Genomic DNA, 22,172 nt, shown 5'->3' with positions numbered 1-22,172 from the left:
TAGAAAAACTTGGCATTTGGTTTCTCTTTAGAAGAAAAGTTTAGATTGTACAGGGCATATCAAAGGTTTTAATCTTCATATTGGTAATGTACCCATTTCTCTTTTTCTTTTTGTTTACTGGAATACATGGGCTATACCTTGTGGATTTCACTGAGACATTTCCACTCAGTATTTACAATGCATTCCAATCAGACTCCTCTCTCTTCTTTATGTCTATCCGTACTTCCTGCAATCTACCTTTAATGACATGGTATAGGTCATGTTTCTCAGCAAGGCTAAACCGACCTCCTAAATGTTTGCTTTGACCCAGCCTTACTTCCCAAGGGCACTATCTATCACCTTGTGGTATTCCTGGCCAGAGATTAGTATTCTTAATGTTCCCCAGATTAACTATGTTGTTTTGAATGTTTGTGTCTGTACTGCTTCCCCCATATTCACCCCTAACCCTTTCTCAGGTATTCTTTCCTTTTGTAAGCTTGCCAAATTTCTGCTCATTTTCTCTGTGAATACAGCCTTGGCTGTACATCTCCTGGCGGGGCTCCTGTTCATTGTGCTGCTTTGTATCTTGAAACAGCAGTCCTAGGTAGAGGTTCTCACTTCAGGGGTTCCATCAGATTAAATTTGACCACTCACCTCAATATACCAATTAAAGAAATGAAGCAATAGTGAAGGGCAGAGGATTGTTAGGAAGCTGGAAGTGTGTGAGGAGAAGGAATGTACATGTTGTGACCCATCTTCAGAATATTGTAGAGCTATTTTTTTTTTTGCCAGTCCTGGGCTTGAGCTCAGGGTCTGAGCACTGTCCTTGGACTTTCTCAAGGCTAGAGCTCTACCACTTGAGCCTCAGCACCACTTCCGGCTTTTTTCTATATGTGGTACCGAGGAATTGAACCCAGGTCTTCATGCATGCTAGGCAAGCACTTTAACCACTAGGCCAAACTCCCGGCCCCCATCTTCAGAATATTAATATGAGTTTTAGGTTAAAAGGAGGAAGAATTGGGGAAGGAGGTGAGAGATATATTAAATTAGGCAAGGGCCATCAAAAGTTTGCTCTGGTTGATTGAAAACTCAGGACTAGTCAGGCAGGGCCTGTGTTTAGGAAAGATCAACCAGACATAAGGTAAGAAGACAAAGACCTCAACAGATAAGATTAGGATTTAATAAGTGCAGGTGGATGTATATGTGCATGTGTGTGTGTGTGTGTGTGTTAGGATTTAAGTATAGTTGGAAATGAAAATTTTGGGGATTTCATTTAGGATACCTCCTGGATAGCTAGTTACTTATCTTCAGATAAAGCCCAGAGAAGAGGCTTGCATGGGATTAACTAATAAGATTCCAGGGAGGAGAATTCTGGGATGCCTCCCCTCCCCTGACATCCACCAGGGTAGTCAGTGGGCTTTGACATGCGAGCCACACAGAGTTAAGAAAACAAAGACAATGAATATTGTTGTGCTAGTGGATTTAGTATGTCCTTGTTTCTGGACAATTGGGTAACTGCCAAGTAGTGGAATTGCTGGGTCATAGGGGAGCTCTATGTTTAGTCTTTTGAGGAACTGCCATACTGCTTTCCATAGTGGTTGAATGAGTTTACACTCCCACCAGCAGTGTAGTAGTGATGCCTCCTGGCCACATCCCCTCCAGCATCAGTTGTTATTAGATTTCTTGATCCTGGCCATTTTAACTGGAGTGGGGTGGAATCTTAGAGTTGTTCTGATTTGCATTTCTTTTATGGCCAGAGATGTTGAGCATTTCTTCATGTGTCTATAGGCCATTCTTATTCCTTCTTCAGAGAAGACTCTCTTTAAGTCTTTGGCCCACCTTTTATTGGGATGGTTGTTTCTTTGGAGATTAGTTTTAGAGTGATTCAATTTTTTGAGCTGTTGATATATTTTAGATATGAGGCCTTTGTCTGTTGTATGGTTAGTGAAGATCTTCTCCCACTCTGTAGGCTGTCTTGGAACCAACCCAGATGTCCCTCAGTTGATGAGTGGATCAACAAGATGTGGTATTTGTACACAATGGAATTCTATGCTGCTGTCAGAAAGAACAACATTGCCCCATTTCTAAGGAAATGGAAAGACTTGGAAAAACTCATATCAAGTGAAGTAAGCCAGACTCAAAGGAACATGGGCTCAATGGTTTCCCTCATTTGTCACGATCAGTAGAAACCTTGGGCTCTCATAGCAGAGATTTACAATAGAACAAAACATAGATACATAAGGCCAGATAGTATGATGCTAAATGAAAGGACCTCCAGGATATAGAAACAAAAGCCATATAATGAGTGATGGTTGTCCTTAATGTACTATGTTATCTCTCATCTCTTTTGCTATCTCTTGGTTATCTCATATTTTTACAGTATTTCACCTTGTTATCTGATAAATTGTATATATGCTTGATTGATTATTTGAAATTGGATAGGGAAGGGGGGAAAATAACATGAGCGGTGGGTGGGAGTGGAATGAAATGGTGACCATGACATGAGAAAGGGTATCATTGTATGTGAAATAATGTACCTTCTATCTGGTGAATATAATGTAACCCTTATATTAATTACAAAAATATATATGGAAAAAAAAGAAAACAAAGACAATTCCCATGCCCTAGCAACCAAGAAGGAAGTCATTTGTGCCTGGGGGACAGATTCAAGGCTTTTTACCAGCTGTTTATGAACCAGTCATGTTGTTCTCAGATTCCAAGGTGACTGCAGAAAATCATGGCTCAAAGCAAAGGAAACAATTGCACCATGGGGACAGAACACTTATTTGCAGGCCCAAGTGAAGAGTCAGTGCATTTAGCAAAAGTGGTTCTACCTACATGGTGTTTTCCTCAGTGGCAGCTCACTTTGCACACACTCTGAGGATTACTACCTCCCACAGAAATGCTTGGAGAGTCTTCTCTCAGGGTATGTATGTGTATGTGAGAGAGTATGAGTGGGAGAGGTATTTGAGAAGAGGAAATTTCTGCCACAAAATATTTCTGCCTCTCAGTATTTGAGAATACAGTAAGAACAGAAAGGTCTTTCTGATCTCCAGACTCCCCTGAAACTGACCATAAGTGATGTCTCTCACCTTCTGAGATATCTCAATAGGTGATACCTGAAGGAAAGGCATTCCTGTGTCTATTAAGTCAAAACCTGAGTAGACCTTGCTAAGACTCACACCACCCTTATTTTATGACACTTGAACTCCAAAGATAAGGTAGGAATCACCAGCACTGGCAGCAACTGACTTTTCTATCAGAGTATAATGCGTTAAAGTTCCTGCTTTGGGCATTGTTAAGGAAAGGAGGAATTGCTTTGGGATATGTAAAATGTAAGGTTTTATCTTAATTTTTTTAAATTTTTATTTATTTATTTGCCAGTCCTGGGCTTGGGCTCAGGGCCTGAGCACTGTCCTTGGACTTTCTCAAGGCTAGCACTCTACCACTTGAACCACAGCACCACTTCCAGCTTTTTGCTATGTATGTGGTACCGAGGAATTGAACCTGGTTCTTCGTGCATGCTAGGCAAGCACTCTACGACTAGGCCAAACTCCTGGCACCAATTTTTTTTTAAAGATGGAATTACAACACAATCCAAGCTGTTAAAGAAATAGCAGAGGATGAGAGAGGGTATGTTTCCAGATTACTTGTGAACTGTGAATACAGAACATGTAAATACATTTTATCCTATTCAAAGTAGCCAATCACAACCAGACTGTGAACCTGAGCTCAACCAATCAGAGCAGAGGAGCAGGATCTGTTGTGTTAGGGATGAAATACCTAAACAGACTGCCTGCTCTGTGTGCTTGCTTGCCAGAGTTTTGGCTGGTGGCACACCTGTCTATGCAGAAATTTTGTCTTTCTGAGGCAATTAGTTTTGTGTCTATCATTGTGACTCAAGTGGTTTTTGGAGAGAATATTTATAACACAGCACAGCCACACACAAAAGTAATTATATGAATGAGAATATTACATGAGGAATGAGGAAATAGAAAACTTAAAATTTGTAAATGTTAAAAGGGTCAGATTCAGACATTATTATCAGGAAGTAAACTGAGTACCACACACACCACTTATTAAATGCTGAGTTAGAACAAGGTGATGTAGAAGGGCTTTTTGCATCTGCTGCTTTTTTTGAAATATTGAAGAGCTACAGAGCTTCTTGGTTAGGTAAGCCTGTCTGAATAAGGAAGTACTAAAGGTCAAGAAATTTTCCTATGTTTTGCATCCATAGGATTTGGAATAATAAACAGCACCCAATTTGACCACCTAGAAATGTTGTCTAAGGATTTGTAGTTGCTACCCAGCTAAGCCTTTTGTGTTTTACCAGTTCAGAATCTATAAAGACCACATATAAGAGTATCACCAGAAAAGCAGGGAATTGTAGCCTATACAATTTGCAGATGGATAGCATGATAAATTGATAAATTAAAATTTTCCCCACAAGGAATTGAAGTCAGAGGGCTGCAAACACAAAGACAAAAAAAGAGGAAGTGAGAAACACAAAAGAATGAGAATAAAAACGGGGAAATCAATCTTTGATACCACCTTCCTATAGGATAGGACACAGAAAGGAGACACACCAATTAGAAAACTCTCCTCAAGGACTCTGTAACCTAAGACCAAAGTATGTAATGAGGAAGATGACAGAGATAGGCAGTTGTACTGAATTCCAATGACATTTCTATATCACATACTGTCTTAATCTGCCATGTCTTTTTTCTTCTCTAATAAACTTTCTTATTATCTTTATGCTAAGTTCAAGAATTTATCTTTAAACTTTATATTCTTTTGCCAGGTTCAAGGCTCAAGGTCAACTCAGCTGACCCAGCGTTCTGGTAACATATTTCAGGAACTGGTTTGGAATTTAGAGATTAAATATGTCTTTTTCTGACTTGGGTTCATTGAAAGGTAGCACTTCAATTTCTGGTGTAGGAAAGAAGCAAGAAATACTTTTCTCTATTATTTCATTTTTGTAACTTTGTTCTGTTATTCTAAACTAAATCTGTAGTAAAACTTACATCTGTGACATTCTGTGATTCTTTGAATGGCTTTTCACGTGGACATCTCAGGTACTGACGATTTTGCATGAAAGTTGGAAGCTGGTGGAATTCCCTCAGCCTTTATACAGAACAAGGGTAAATTTATAGGCTAGTCCTTATTTTATTCTTGAGCTGCTTCATTAATATTTGTTGATATCATTAATCTTGCCCATATCTTTTTAAACAGTCCGCTTGTTAAACTCTCTTCATGCTCATCTTTTTCAAACTCCAGAGAGAATTTGAGATTCTGATCAATACTGGTGGGAAGCCATGCATTTCTGAGTAAGTCAAGGCATGATAATTTCTACTTTTTTTTCAGGCATTAATGGCTCATAAGTGTAATCCTAGCTACTCAGGAAGCTGATATCTGAGGATGGTGATTTGAAGCTACCCTGGGCAGGAAAGTCCATGAAACTCTGATCTCCAATCAGAGAGAAACCAGAAGTGGTGCTATGACTCAATTGACAGAGTAGTAGCCTTGAAAAAAAGGAGACCAGGGACAGTTCTCTGGCTCAGTTTTTGAGCCCCAGGACTAGAAAAAAAAAACAGCATTTTATTTTTGTTTCAGTATAGCCCAAATAGATACCCTAACTTAATGTCAATGTTGATTTTTCAGAGAAAATGGCATTCTAACTTTAAGATATTTTCCTGAGGAAACTATAGTTAATATATGACCTTCAGTGATCTGTGGACTAAACCAAGTGTCTTATTCAGTTTAAACTTTTGTAAGATGGTTTATGTAACAAAGATGTTTCATGCCCAATAGTTTAATGACCTGTTATTAACCAGCTGTATTTATTCTAACACATTGTTTTATGAGCTTAATTGACTCAGTCTTCTTATACAAGATAAAACTTGCATGGAAGCCCCTCTGACTATTGTAGTTTTAAGTAATGAGAGTATACATTAAGTGTTTCTGTAGATAAAGAATGATAGTTTCACTGACTCTATTTTTTTGTCCAATAACAAAAGAAGGGTATGAGAGATCATTATAATAATTGGAAGTGACAGAAACATGAACTCTTTAGGTAACTTGTGTTAGGAAAAAATAAAGCAATCTTAGAGTATAACTGCTGTGGTTTTTTTTAAAGGACCTTTTTCATTGAAGGGAAAACAAAAATATGTCAAGATATATTTTATGTTTGCCATATAATTTACATAGTGATATCATCGAAAATAAGAGAAATATTCCCTAAAGCATTTGACCACTGTATGAGTATGAGAAAGGGAGTTGGTAGAAAGAAATGTCTGTTGTTTGTACAACTGTATGTGCTTCTCATAGGTCAAAAAGCCTGGGCCAAATAAAAAGGTTCTATGGGAACACAAGGGGTGGAGACTTTGAAGGGGGTTCAGTAGAGAGTGAATATGCCACAAGTTAACATACAGCATAGTACATATTAGGTGCTCTATAATTTATAATGAGTACAAATGTACAAATGACTCTGCCACTGCCTTTATTGTGTTCAGCATTTTTTTTTTTGGTCAATAACTTTAGTAAAAGACATAGAAAGACATCAAATCTGTAATCTTGGGTCGGATTTTTTTCTTGTAATTTCCTGTTCTCATTTGTCTTCCTCTTCTATGTATCCTCTCATGAATTCCTTTAGCTTTGTTGTTGTTTTTATATCTCCTTCACTGTAGTATAGTTTTGCTGGATACAAAGATACAGGTTGATAATTAGGTTTGTCTTTGTATGTGACATTTGTTTCTCTTTTATAGCTTTTAATGTGTTTTTGTTGTTGTTATTCTACATGTTTAGTGTTTTTCTTTTCTTTTTTTATATTTTCATGCAAGGCTGGGACTCTGCCATTTGATCTACAGCTCCACTCGGATTTTTTGAGTGTTGATTGGAAATAAAAGTGTCATTGACTTTACTGTCTAGGCTGGTTTTAATCTGTGATCTTCAGATCTCAGCCTCCTGAGCAACTAGGATTACAGTTATGAGCCACCAGTGCCTGGCAATATTTAGTGTTTTAATTATATTACATGTAGGGTTTCCCCTTCTATCTTGACTATTTGCTGTTTTGTAAGCCTGTGGTACCTGGATGATTCTCTCCTTCTGAAAGTTGAGGAAGCATTCTGATATTTGTTGTTGTTATTATTGTTCCTGGGGCTTGAACTCTGGGCGTGGGCACTGTCCCTGAACTATTCAGCTCAAGGATAGTGCTTTACCTCTTGAGTCACAGCACCACTTCTGGTTTCTGGTGGCTAATTGGAGATAAGAGTCTCACGGACTTTGTGCCCTGTCTGGCTTTGAACCATGATCCTCAGATCTTAGCTTCCTGAGTAGCTAGGATTACAGGCGTAAGCCACCACACCTGGCTATTCTGATATATTTTATTAAATATACTGTCTGTACCTTTAATTTTTACTTCTTCTCCTTCACATATTCTAATGATTTATACGTTTGGTCTTTCTATGGTGTCCCAGAGGTCTTTCATGTCCTGTTTATTTCATCTTAGTATTTTTATTTTTATTTGTTGGTTTGTTTGTTTATTGCCAATCCTGGTGCTTAAACTCAGGGCCTGGGCATGGTCCCACAGAGCTACTTCCGGCTTTCTATTTATGTAGTTCTGAGGAATTGAACCCAGGGCTTCCTGCATGCTAAGCAAGCACTCTACTGCTAAGCAAGCATTCTACCACTAAGCTACCATCCAAGCCTCATCTTAGTAGTCTTTTGATGTCACTATCAGATTGGTCTAGTATGCTTAGTTTATCTTCACTATCTTCTATTCTGTTTTCAATGTTTTGTGGGGTTTTTTTTTGTAATTAGACTTTTGGTTTTGTGATTTTAGGTTGAATTCACTTAAGATCCTGGATCTGGTCTCCTATTTCACTTAGAGAGAGGAAGTTTAGAGTCTTCTGTGCTCAATACTCTCCTGCTCTTTTCCTGCACTGCATAAGGTACAGATGTTTTTCAGTCCTACTGCAAGTAAGTGCTCTCCTGATCTGCTTCATATTTACTTCATCATTAAATTCTTTCATACCTCCTTTTCCTTTTAATCACAGACCCTCACTTTTATACATGTGTATACTTTTACACATCTGTATTTTGTGAGCATTCTGATTTGTTATGAGTCAAAGACAGATGTGTCTTACAACTTAAAGGCAGTAAGAAAACAAAAATGTAAATTATGATTACATCTGATGGGACTGGATTTAAGGGGTTATGGCAAGACTGTTAAAAGCCACATAAATCTCCAATTCTCAATGCTTTCTCTTAATACATGTTTTATTTGGATACAGTAGAGTGCTATCAATTTTGTCCCTCCATTTGTGAGATGAAGAGATTCCACTTCAAAGTGTTAGTTTAGAAATTCCACTTCATGTATTTAATTTAATTTATTGTGAAGTAAGGTGGATGAGTTTAAGAACTTCTCACAACTATCCTAGTGCTTTGCTGGGTGGAGGGTCTTTCCATCCAGTGAGAAGCCTAGAGAAGCCATTTATTGAATTGCAGATGTCATGCTGGTTAGCCTGGTTAAATTTGCATAGAGATTGCTCTGATTCTGCCTTGATTCTCCCTAAATGGTTTCATTCACTTGACTCCCAATTCATCCTCTCAAAATGTGGCTTCTCTGTTTCTTGCCATCTGAGTTATGGTACAACAATAAATTATTGTACCCATTTAGGGACATACATATATTATATATATATGTCATATATATATATATATATTTGATGAATGGTAGCAAATTGCATGTCTGAACATTGTCTTCCTCTTTTTATACTTAGCCACAGACAAAATATGCTGACATCATTTAATGAATGTTTAACAAACTGTGCTGCCCAAATGCTGGCAAAATGTTTACTTGCAGAAGAACATTTTGTGGTAGAGCATATGCAGTCCAAGTCTTCTTTTACCCATATGTTAATGCTTTACTTTCTGTTGTAGAGGCTCTTGATATGGACACTGTATTAGGAATCTGGAACTATCATGGAATGTTACACCTAATCAATTAAGGTCTTTAAGAAATTTGAGTTCAACTATTGCTGATTTTTAAAATGATTCATTGTTAAAACTTGTCACAATTTCTTATTTTGACAAATTTTCAAATCAACAGAAAATTTAACAAATAATGAATGACATATTACATTTTCCTATGTATACTAATATTAATATTTTAATGTTGATATTTGTCATTTTGCTTTACCTTCCTTTGTAACTAATAACACTTTTTAGAGTTTACGGGTGATAACTAATAAAAACTCCATTATGTGTTTTAGCCACAAGTAGATTTATAAGCTCTATGAGAGCAGGAACTAGATATATCTTGCTCATTGCTACATCCATGGTTACTACCTAACAGAAGCTTAACAAATAGACAGATTAATGGACTGAGCTGCTCTTTTTGTTTTACATTTGGTCCTTATTAGCATCTCAAATTAACCAAAGCTTGAAAGAGATAATGTTTATTTGATCTTAAAGCAAAGTATTGATTGGGGAGAATATGTCTAAATCCTCTTTTTTGTTTATCTAGCCCGTAATTCAATGTTTCACATCAGGCAGGTATTCATTAACTATTCCTTGAGTGACATAAAAAAGAAAATCTGGTGAAAATCCTCAAGACTGTTCCACAGATAGTCTAACTTTGTACGATATGCTTAAATGATATACATTTGAAGAGTGAGTTTATATATACTAGAGGGATCCATGAGTGGACCTGATCTCCCAGTTGACCGTTGTTGGTTTCAGAGTTGGTGTTTACAGAAGAAGAGGAATGACAACAAACCCATGACAGAAGGTAAAGTAAAGCTGCTACTGCATAAGAACTCATAGACATAAAGGAGGCTTTGTTAAGAGTGGTTATGTTTTGAAATAGAGTATTTGTAAACGTAATGCTCTTCTGTAGACATCACCTTTAATAGAGGACCCTGTTGTGAAAGGAAAAGTTCTGGCCTGGTAGGGAGCATTGGCTGAGCCCTGAGACTTTCCTTTTCTGGGTGTTGTTGGCTCTTGGTGTCTGCCTCTCCAGGCTTTTCTCCAGGAGAGTTTTTCCACTCTTGGGACCAGTCAATTTAGGATGAGGGGAGGAGGATCTGTGGCACTTTGGGTCTTATGACTGACATTGGAAAAAACATAAACAACAACAACAACAACACAATTTGACAGTAGCTTAAGTAGTAGCAAATTTCCAAATGATGTGTCACTGCATTTTCTCAGTATGAACAGTTATGGGTCCCTCAGGAATTTGGAACTGTTGATTGTGTTCTTTCTAAAGCGGAATGTGGTTAAAATAGCAGCAGTCAGTAGGAGCTGGCAAGCCAGGCTGGTGGCTACCTCTTGGTTCTCATAAATAGATTTATAAAAATGGATATGCCATGAAACTTGATGGCCATGATGTTATTACTTGAGTTTATAGAGAAAACTGCCCGGCTATTTTGGACTGTTAATTTAGTCTGGATTCATAAAGCACTTTTGTTAATTGGTTATTCTACCAGTGTTATTGCCATGATTTACAGAAGATAATTTTAATGACTTCAAGTAAATATTTAGGAGTTTAGCTAGAATTGTATAATGTCATATGTTTCCCTTTAGTTTGATTATTCTTATCTGCAGTGAAAATGTTGTTCTAAAAGTTAATTTTGGAATAAAAATGGCTAAGAAGAGTGGGTGTAAACAAAATATAAAACATAAGCAACAAAAGCACAGGTCCAGGCTACAAGGCAGAACCGGCCATCATCTACCAAGTTCACAGGAATGCATGGACATTGAAGGGGAGAGTTGGAGGGCATCAGGAAGTAGGAATTCTAAACCACATTAGATTTTTTTCTTTTTCTTTTTATAATTAATGGAAGGGTTACATTATATTCACCAGATAGAAGGTGGATTACTTCACAAACACTGATACCTTTTCTCATGTCTTGGTCCCCATTTCCCTCCCCCCCACCCCTGCCCCTCATCTTGATTCCCCCCTTCCCTATCCAATTTCAAATAACCAATTAAGCACATATAAAATATATCAGATAACAAGGTGAAATATTGTAACAATATGAGATAACCAAGGGATAGCAAAAGAGATGAGAGATAACATAGTACATTAAGGACAACCAACACTCATTATATGGCTTTTGTTTCCTTATCCTGGAGGTCCTTACATTTAGTATCATACTATTTGGACTTATGTCTCTAGATTTTATTCTATTGTAAATCTCTACTAGGAGAGCCCAAGGTTCCTACTGATTATGACAAATGAGGGAGACTATTAGGCCTTAAACCACATTAGCTTTTAAGAACAGTTTTGAGCTGGATTTTGCACACAGGACTGTGTAGTTCCTAAGCAAGCATTCTTAGCATTGAACTATGACTCGTACAATGATTTTTTGATAGTTATTTTTCAGGTAGAATCTCACTTTGGGCACAATATCCAGTATGCAAGATAACATATGTCCCACTGCATACAGCTCTTCGTTGAACAGGAGTCTTCGGGCCATCTTGGAATTGCAATCACAACAAACTCAGTTTCACCAGGTAACTAAGATACTAGGTATAAGCAACCAGTGCCTGATTCAGCTCTATATTGGGACAGGGTACATAATTGGAAATACAGGAATGTAAAAGAATGGTTTAACTCAATGGCAGTGAGACTGACAAAAATAAACATGGGTGGAAGGGTTATCTAAACATATTTGCCACTCAGATAAAATAAGAAAAATGTTTCAGTTTCCAATAGTTCAAAGCCAGCCCAGGCACTAAAGTCCTTGAGACTCTTATCTCCAGAGAACCTCCAGAAAACAGGAAGTGGTGCTGTGGCTCAAGGGGTAGGGCGGTAGCCTTGAGCTGAAGAGCTCAGGGACAGTGCCCAAGCCCAGAGTTCAAGTCCCACGACAAATAAATAAATAAATAAAGCTAGATGGAATAAACAGTAGTTCTAAACAGTAATCCAGTTTGTTGTGGGACTGGGTTGGATTATACATGGTGATGACTGTGATGATAGCAGCAAATAGAGCAAGCATAAGACTGTTTATGTGGCCTCATCTAGCTACAGGAGAAAGGCCTCGTGGCTTGTAGGATCCCACCAGAGAACGAATACTGAAGTTGAGGGAGACTATAAGCAAGAATAAAGCTAATTGCTGAATTCGCAAATTCAGATACGTTTGAGTATACTATGAAATTTATGTGGCAGATAGTATTACCAGTTCTAGAATGGTAACTTATTTTCCTCCCTCATTTCTTCCTTTTCTTCCCATCTTTCCTTCCCTCTCTCCCTATGCTAAGAATAGACCTTATGCTAAGGATAATCTCCTGACCAAGTAATTTAGAGTCATATAGGTAAACTAAATTATAATCAGGAATGGTGAGATAAAGTCTCACAGGAGCATGCAAGGTAGTGGCAAGAAGCACAGATTAGGAGAAGTGGAGAAAGTTATCACTCACTTGCACTGAAAAGGATGAATGGGGCCTGATCCAACCTGGAGTGGTTCCATTGATTTCTTTATTTGTTTTGTTTATTTAATTATTTATACTGGAGATTGAACCTAGAGCTTCTTGCTTGACAAGAGTTCTCCCACTTGAACCAAGTCCCCAGACTTTTTGTTTATTTCATTATTGAGAAACAGTCTTCCTAAGATTTGTTGGTACTGTCTTCAAACATTGAGACTCCCAAATATTGGGGTTACAAGCATGAACCACTATGTCTAGTTCTAGGTGGCTCTCGTGATCATCTTTGGTCTCCTCAGTAAGCTTACTCTGGCTGGAATTCTTGTGTTCTCACTGTGAAAGGTAGTCCAAGCTCTCAGTTTAGTAACTGGGATTTAGAGAGGGAGAATAAAAATAATCTATTTTTTAGAGATCGTTTTTACGGAATATACACCCAGTATTCCACCCAAAGGAATGCTTAGAATAGGATCACAATACTCTGGTAAAACTTGTAATAACTCTTTCCCTAAGCCCTTCTCTTAGAAGAAGGATCAGGATTCATCTTGTGTAAGGAAATAGCAGACCCTAGAGCATGCATTTTGAGCTTTTCCCACTGAGGACACATTTTTTTGTTTGTTTCTATAGTAATTTAGCTGCTTTTATATTTAGTATCTTTTTTCTGGTTTGAACATGTTACTGAAAATAAAAATGGCATTTTTAGGACTTCTTAGAGATCTAAGCAATACTTAGAGATCAGATGATCTAGGTGATAGATCGTTGCTGTGAATGCTTGAAAAGGCCAAGTGTGTTCTAGTGGAAGTTCTATGGGTCTAAAACCATAAGTAATAAGATATTCCTTGCTCACTTCAGAGTTGTTTGAAAGATTATATTACTAATAATATGTGAGTATGCAGTGTTAATCTATGTGAGATATTTGTCCTTGTCTATCTTTTTCTTTCCCATTTTTTGTTGCCAGTTCTAGGGCTGGAATTCAGGGCCTGAGCACTATCCTTGGCGTTCTCAAGGCTAAAACTCTGCCACTTGAGCCACAGAACAACTTCCAGCTATTTCTATGTATGTAGTACGGAGGAATCAAACCTGATCTTCATGCCAAACTCCCGGCCCCATTCTTAAATATATTCTTTCATGAGGAATAGATTACTAAGGTAACTTGAGAAAAATTGACAAATTTAAAAAATGTACACATTATCATTTAGAACTGTTTTTTAAATAGCGTTTCAGAGCATTGAATAGCACTCAGGGCTCTTTTCCCAAAGTATATTTAAGGGCTCTAGTTGATAAATGTTTGATTTCCTAAATCAATATATTTTGAATATTGATATAAGTAGCATTTTAATAAAGAGATAATTTCCCCTAAAAGGAAATTTAGCTTTGACAAAAAGAAAAACTAGTGCCAATTTCTGAGAGTTCTTTAGAAAAATTATAGTAAAGAAAGATAAGAATTAGAGTTAGTTAAAGCAATATGAACAAACAGAGCACTTGTCCTGGATTTAAATGTGTAAGGATGAGAAGAATGAGGAAACAGCGGATGGGTGGAGATTTGCAAAGCATTTATTAGTTTTCCACAAAAGGTGGTACCTGATGCACACATGTTGCCAAAAAGACACATATTCTGTTGATGATTGATAATTTTAGGACTAAATGTCTGCTCCAATTTCCTCCGATCCAGTTATTCTTCCTGTTTGTCAAGCCATCACAAACTTCTAGAGGGAAACCCTTTACATTTCTGTGTGAGGGAGGATCTGTTCTCCAAAATTGCTCCTAGGACAGCTACAGGTTGACTTTAGGCTTTGACAATTTCAAACAATAAAAAAATCATTGGACTCTTGATTTTTTTTTTTTGCCAGTCCTGGGGTACACTGCCCTTGAGCTTTCTCAAGGCTAGCATTCTACCACTTCAGCCACAGCATTGTTTCTGGCTTTTTCTGTGTTTGTGGTACCAAGGAACTGAACCCAGGGCTTTGTGCACGTTAGGCAAGCCCTTTACCACTAGACTATGCTCCCAGTCTCTGCACTCGTGATTTCTTACAAATATTATTTTCCAGCCGGCCTGATGGCTCACGCCTATAATCCTAGCTGCTCAGGAGGCTGAAATCTGAGAATCAAGTGTCAAAGCCAGCCTGGGCACAAAAGGACCTGAGACTCTTATCTTCAATTAACCTCTAGAAAATGGGATATGTGGCTTGGCTCAAGGGTAGGGTGGTAGCCTTGAGCTAAAGAGCTCAGGGACAGCGCCCAGGCACAGTTCAAGCCCCATGACCCACAAAAAAAAAAGGAATATTATTTTCCATATTCTTTAAGTAAGAGATAGTACAAGTGAGGTTAGCAATTTCAATGAAGAGCAGTTTCCTATATTTTTATTTGACAAAACTATATAAATCAACTAGTGCCATGGTAATGTTGTGAAAGAGAACAAGAAAAAAACAAAGCTCCTGAATATTTAGTGTGGTTGGGAATCATGTCATGTCTCCAAATAGGTCTTTCTAATAGTATAGATAATTTAATCCCTTTTATGGAGGGAATAAGTTTTAATACAATGTATTAATAACTACACACCCACATCCAAATGCATTTTCAAACACAAATTCACAAGTAGATTATGAAACTTTCCTTTCAGATACATCTAGGTAAGTTCCCAAAGTAAATACAGATAGATTGTTTGCTCCAAACAACATGTAATTTCATGAATAAGGTATAGTAGTAAAGTTTATTGTTAGTAGAGTATAGTTAAGGAAATGCCTGCTTAATCTCAAACATAAAACTAATGACTTTTATATTTTTGTTAAGAAAGGATATCAAAACCTTTTTGAAGATACTGTATGCAGTTTCACACTTAGCCAATCTTATTTTGAGGCCAGGGTGATAATGCATTTGTTGTACAGGTATTTCTTGCTGGCTGGGTGTGGGTAGGTTGAAAGCCTGCAGAATAACTTATTTTTTCTGTTGGCACTGAGGCTTGTGTCTGCCTGTTTCTAGAAGAGTAATGCTTGAGTGTTCTTTTCTTATACAGAGAGAGTCTGAGTGGGGAAATCTGACCTTAGAACATATATAAAACTGAAAAAAGAAAAACCCTATAATCCAACCCTGACCCTAGGAGAGGGACATCAGAATGTACAGGCTTTGGTTTGTACAACATATAAACTGATTATGAGATCTGTTCACCACTTGTAGAAGCTGAAACTGGGCCTTGTGGAACTTTGTTCTTTAAAACACACACACACACACACACACACACACACACACACACACACACACACACAGGTTTCTTATAAAGTTAGTTTTTACAAAAAGTGGGACATACTCCCTTGGTTATCTCATATTGTTACAGTACCTTACCTTGTTATCTGATACATTGTATATATGTTTATTTATTTATTTGAAATAGGATAGGGAAGAGTGGAAAACAAGATGAGGGGAGGGTGAGAAGGGAAATGGGGACCAAGGCATGAGAAGGGGTAGCAATGATGCACCTTCTATCTGGTGAATATAATGTAACCCTTCTATTAATTACAATAAAAAAGTGGGACATACTGAAAACCCAAAGTGTGGATCTATTTATTGAGGTAGATGCTTAGATCACTCAATTATAGCTCTTTGTTTCTTTAATCTCAGAATTTCTGAATCTAGGTTTCTTTCTGAGCATGGTTGTAGTTAGACTAATACTTGCCCATACTTTCAAAACAACTGATTCTTTGACCAGTAAAGTATTCTAAGTTAAATGTATACTTTAAAAAATTAATATTTGAGCCTTTTCTAGTAGTTTTTATTATTGACCACCTTGTTGTTCCCCCTCCCCCTCTTCCTCTTCCCCCTCCCCCTCCCCCTCCCTCTCCTCCACTACTTCTTCTTCTTCTTCTTCTTCTTCTTCTTCTTCTTCTTCTTCTTCTTCTTCTTCTTCTTCTTCCTTTTCTTCCTCTTCCTCTTCCTCTTCCTCCTCCTCCTCTTCTTCCTTTTCCCCTTCCCCCTCCCCCTCTCCCTCTTCCCCCTCCCCCTCCCCCTCCCTCTCCTCCACTACTTCTTCTTCTTCTTCTTCTTCTTCTTCTTCTTCTTCTTCTTCTTCTTCTTCTTCTTCTTCTTCTTCTTCTTCTTCTTCTTCTTCTTCTTCTTCTTCTTCTTCTTCTTCTTCTTCTTCCTCTTCCTCCCCATCCTCTTCCTTCTCCTCCTCTTCTTCCTTTTCCTCTTCCCCCTCCCCCTCTCCCTCTTTCCCCTCCCCCTCCCTCCTCTTCTTCTTCTTCCTCTTCCTCTTCCTCTTCCTCTTCCTCTTCCTCTTCTTCTTCTTCTTCTTCTTCTCCTTCTCCTTCTCCTTCTCCTTCTTCCTCTTCTTCCTCATCTTCCTCTTCCTCCTCTTCCTCCTCTTCCTCCTCTTCCTCTTCTTCTCCTACTTCTTTTTGGCAGTCCTAGGGCTTAAACTCTGGGCCTGGGCACCATCCTTGAATGATTTTGCTCTAGGCTAGCACTCTGCCACTTGAGTCACAGCACCACTTCCTGTATGTGCTACTGAGGAATCTAATCCAAGGCTTCATGAATGCTAGGAAAGCATTCTATCAGTAGGCCACACTCCTGGCCCTGTATTACTTCTTAAGACTAATGTTCTCAATGCTTTGAAATATGTCAAGATTTGATTTATGGTTCAGAACTTCATCAATTCTGGTAAATGGCTCATGTGCATTTGAAAAAATACGTAAAATTATATGCAGCATTTAAATGAGGCTCATCAATCATGTTAATATCTAAATCCTATGAAGTATTTTGCTTGTTCTGTTCCTTCACTAAAATAGATATATTCAAAATTTCAAATCTAATTGGGATTGACCCATTTATCCTTAAATTTCCTTCATTTTGTTTAAATTACTTTTGCAACAAAGGGCATGCAGATTTATGGCCATACTATGATGAAAATGCAGCTGCCAACTCCATCATTTGTTATTTGTGCTTCCATTATCTGCTTTTTGTTGTTGTTTTGGCTTTTGTTTTTAGGTTTTTGGTCCTCTCTCCTGGCACATTTTGCAATTTTTATTAATGCTCATTATCAGGTATAGAGAACTATTGAAATTTGAATGGATTTCTATTTTTCCAAGAGGAGTTTACTTTTTTTGGTTGGCAGTTGGTATTAGTGTAGTTCACTTGATCAATTGTGATGGAATTGTGTAGGCAGTCCAGGTAAAATCTGGTGCATTTTGAATGTTTCTCAATCGTAGGACCTAGCCATTCTGAGGTCCAACCCCCAACCATTGCATTTATCTATGATGATTTATGGAGGACTCTTAGTTTGAAAGTTGAAAATTTGGGGCCGGGAGTTTGGCCTAGTTGTGGAGTGCTTGCCTAGCATGCATGGAAACTTGGGTTCAATTCCTCGGTACCACATACATAGAAAAAGCTGGAAGTGGTGCTGTGGCTCAAGTGGTAGAGCTCTACCCTTGAGAAAGCCCAAGAACAGTGCTCAGACGTTGAGTTCAAGCCTCAGGACTAGCAAAAAAAGTTGAAAATTCAAACTTAGGGATTAGTTCCTTTGTTGCTTCCAATTTAGTGAATTTATGAAGGAGAAATATGGAGGAGAAGGTTGATCTCCAACTTAGGCACTTGTTTTCTATTTGTATTTACAGCCCAGGTTGTAGTTAATTTTTAAAAATAGAATTTCATTCAGTTTACCTGAGAGAGTATCAATTTGATTCATTGGTGTGGGTGGATGTCCCTTGAAACTTTAGGACAGGTTGAAACAAAAGCATCCAGATTCTCTGGAAATTCAGGTCTGGTCAGAATTTGTAGGTGGATATTTTCTACCTGGAGTCTAGAATCATTGTTTCTTTTTTGGAGGGGTGTCAGTCATGGGGTTTGAATTCTGGGCCATTTCTGGTTTTCTGGTGGTTAATTGGAGATCAGAGTCTTACAGACTTTCGTGCAGGGGCTGGGTTTGAACTGAGATCCTCAGATCTCAAGCTCCTGAGTAGCTAGGATTACAGGCGTGAGCCACCTGTGTCCTGCTCTCATCACTTACTTTATATTGTAGTAGTGTGTTAGTTAGCTTCCTCTTACCATAACTAAATATCCAAGATAATCAATTTATAAAGTGAAGAAATATTTGTGTATTGATGGGGGACGCAAATGGGAAGAGGAAAGATTATGTTTCAAAGGGCACACGTCCAGTGAACTAAGATTCCTCACTGGGCACCAGCACTTAACATATCCACTACTTCCCAGGCTCAAGCTAGGACTTCATGAAACACTTAAAATCCAAACTGGAACAGTGGGAAAATGGGCAAAGGCGATTTCACAGAAATAATAAGCAAGCAACAATTAGGGAAATGGAATTATTAAACCCACAAGTAAATATGGAGAAAACTGAAGCAAGATGATTTTTTTATTTGTGGGAATGTAAATTAACCTCATCTACTCTAACAATAATGATTCTTCCCAGTTATTGATTGCTCACTGTTCTGAAAACTCCATATAGTGTGTTATTTACTTTTGTAGTAATGTTATACAGTAAATGTGATGATTGCTTGCCTAATTAACAGAAGAAAAACTGATGATGAGAGAGTTAAATAGTGTGCCCCAAATCACTCTGACTGAAAGTAACTTCCCTGAGCCAAGGTTACAGGGAGTCTTGTCTGTGGTGCCTGTATACTTATCCGTTAATGCATACTCTCTCTCAGCTCTGCTTCTGAAGCTTTTTCTTGCAGATATGAGACTATAAAAACACACATCCATGTAAAGTAAGTAAAAAAAGGTTCAATCTGTATCATTTTCTAAGAAAAGGGTAAAATAATAGCATAGATCTAAGTTTATTGATGTTGAATACATTTAAGATGCAAGCTTTATAAAGGAAAGAGTATTTTTGAAAAAAAAATTTTCTTCTAGTTCTGGGGTTTAAACTTGGCCTGGGGGCTGGCCCTAAGCTCTTTAGCAAAAAGTTAACTTGCTACCACTTAGTCATAGTGCCACTTGCAGCTTTTTCTTTGATTAGTTGGAGATAAAAATCTCCTGGACTGCCCAGGCTGGTTTCAAACTGCAATCCTCAGATCTCTGTGTAAAATACTTTTTATACATGCATGATATCTATATCTATATCTATATCTATATATATAGATGCAGATAGAAATATCCATGTTGGTATATACATGAAATTGTTAATATTCCTTCCTGAGTAGGATTTGTGGAGAGTGATAAAGGAAGAAAATTATATTTTAAATTGTACAAGTTTTGTTTTCATCACGTATGTGTTATTAAGCATGTGTTACTTTTGCATTCTTTAGAACACTTTTTTATTACAAAGGATTTTGAACCTACATTAACGAAGCGAATAGCATAATACTTTCCATCCACGCTCCATGGAGCATAGACAACACTATCAAGAATCCTGAGCAGGCTTCCACTTCACTCATAGCTAACTCTGTATATAGCAATAAAAGTTACAGAAGTTTTATTACATAACTGCAGAGCCATTAGCATTCCTTTGAAATTGACAGTAATTCATTGATATCTTGTAATATCATGTGCATAATTACATGAGTCAGTATTTCATCACCATAACAAAAATATCCCAAGATAATTAATCTATATAAAGAGAAAGGTGTGTGTGTGTGTGTGAGACAGAGAGAGAGAGAGAGACAGACAGAGAGAGAGAGAGAGAGAGAGAGAGAGAGAGAGAGAGAGAGAGATAAAGACAGAGACAGAGACACAGAGAGATATAGGGACAAAGATAGACAGAGAGAGACATAGAGAGACCTGGGTGCTGTCCCTGAGCCTCTTTGTGCTCAAGGCTAGCATTCTATTACTTAAGCCACTCCTGAGTTTTTGAGTGATGAATTGGAGAAAAGAATCTCATGGAGACTTTCCTTCCTGGACTGGCTTCCAATTGTGATCCTCATATGTCAGCATCCTGAAAAGCTAGATTGCAGGCATGAGCTATCTGCACTCAGTGTAAGGAAGCTTTTTTCTCTTTTTTTTTTCCCCCTGGGTCTTGGGCCTTGACCTCAGGGCTTTAGCTCTTTAAGCCACAATCCCACATCTGGCTTTCTGGTGGTTAGTTGTAGATAAAAGTCTCATGGACTTCCTACCTTGGCTGGCTTTGAACCATGATCCTCAGATTTCAGCTTCCTGCCTGAATTGCAAGTAATATAGATGTGATCAACCAGCTCCCAGCTTCACTCTTAATGTATGCATTTAGGGTTTTTTTTCCTGGTTTGTTGTGGGGCTTGAACTCAGTACCAGTAGAGGGGTACCAGTAGAGGAAGGGCTTGAAAAGAGAGAATGAAATTGAATATCCCTGAAATAGTTCATTTGCATGTATGAAAGTAGAACAATGTAACTTTATTTTTTTATTTTAAGTAGTTGTTTTAATTCAACAAGTCAGGTTATGAATACAGTGTTACCCCTTCTACCATTCTCTTCCATCTCTCCCCATCCTATCTCTATCTTCAAGTTATGTGGTTCCATATGCTCATATGGACGTTCTGTATATAGTGACTGTATTTGCTGGCCCTTCCTTTGTCTGTCCCCCTTCTCCTTGCTCCCCCAAGACATATTTCAGTGTTTTGAATGTACCTTATATGAATTTCTACAGATCAAATTCTTATGTAAATCACATTTTCTTACTACTCCCCCTTAAATCCAGCTGCAGTCATGATACTGTATATTGAAACGCAGTGAAGACTCTGAATAAAGGGCAAGGTGACATAATTACAGGCTCATATAGAATTATTCAGTACAATTTGGAAGTATTCAATACATAATAAACAAATCTGGGCACCCTGTTTACAGTATTGGGAACAAATGCCAGGATGGAGAGGAATCATTCTCTTTGATCCAAAGGGATCTAATTAGAATTACTAGGGGGAAAATAGAAAATGAGAGCAGGAGCTTCATATGATAGCAGAGAAAATTACCTAATGGACAGATTGATCAGCTAATGGAAAATTCCCAAGGGAAATAATGCAATTCAAGTGTGTAATTGGGGGTCAGAGAACACTAGAGAAAGAAATGTAAGCTTTGTCATTCTCTACACAACCCTACACAGATCAGTTTCTGTTTAGGATGTTTCATCTTTATTCTAGACATTAAAGCCAGCATGGAGAAATACATGCTTAGTGAAGGAATGCCTAGAAACATATCTTGAAAACTAGCTTTTTAAATTTGTCTTTCACTTTTTAATTTCATTTTTTATTGATGTTAGAGTATGCATTCTCTTATATTAATTATTCTCATTTACTTACTGTAGTGTTATAATTTGAATACGATAATCTCCTGCCCGGGTTTGTGTTTGAATGCTAGGTCCCTATCTGATGGCATTGTTAGAAGGTTCTGAAAACTACAGGAGATGGGACTTAGTTGGTGGAGCTAGGAAGTAGGGGCATGGACCCAGCTCCTTACTGTCTCTTTCTTCTGTTTTGGCTGCTGTGATGTGAGATGCTACCACCTCACTACACCTGCTCTGCCATGATGCTCTGAACCATTGGAAACCACGAGGCAAAAATCAATCTTTCCCCTGTCAGGTTTTGGTGACAGCAATGAATAAAAGCAATTAATACATTGTCTTGGTAATAGACTTCTAAAAATCATATTCCCAGCTTCTTTGCAAATTCCAAGTTTATTTGTCCGTGTGTTCATGTTCACTTTCCTAATAAGAATGTATTTTATTTTATATATGCTTAATTGGTTGTTTGAAATAGGAGAGGGAAGGGGGAAATCAAGTTGTGAGGGGGGAGAGGAGAAGGGAAATGGGAAACAGGACATGAGAAAGGGTATCAATATTTGTGAAGTAATGTACC

The 22,172-nt window shown here is 37.8% G+C and overlaps 1 long non-coding RNA gene across 2 annotated transcripts; it reads left to right on the top strand.

Annotated features, from left to right (window-relative positions):
* The first annotated feature begins 7,843 nt into the window (after positions 1 to 7,843).
* On the top strand, positions 7,844 to 13,707 carry LOC150056817 (uncharacterized). 2 transcript variants are annotated; one of them, XR_016536996.1, is made up of 4 exons: positions 7,844 to 7,928; positions 9,721 to 9,769; positions 11,367 to 11,496; positions 13,367 to 13,707. It is a non-coding gene; the product is annotated as an uncharacterized LOC150056817 (long non-coding RNA). The 2 variants fall into 2 exon arrangements; XR_016536995.1 differs by having other exon boundaries at positions 11,356 to 11,496.
* The last annotated feature ends 8,465 nt before the right edge of the window (positions 13,708 to 22,172 follow it).

This window comes from Megascapheus bottae, chromosome 11 (assembly GCF_031878675.1).
Source record: "Megascapheus bottae isolate mThoBot1 chromosome 11, mThoBot2.hap1, whole genome shotgun sequence".
Lineage (NCBI taxonomy): Eukaryota > Metazoa > Chordata > Mammalia > Rodentia > Geomyidae > Megascapheus > Megascapheus bottae.
This window is presented reverse-complemented; position numbering and strand designations above follow the sequence as displayed.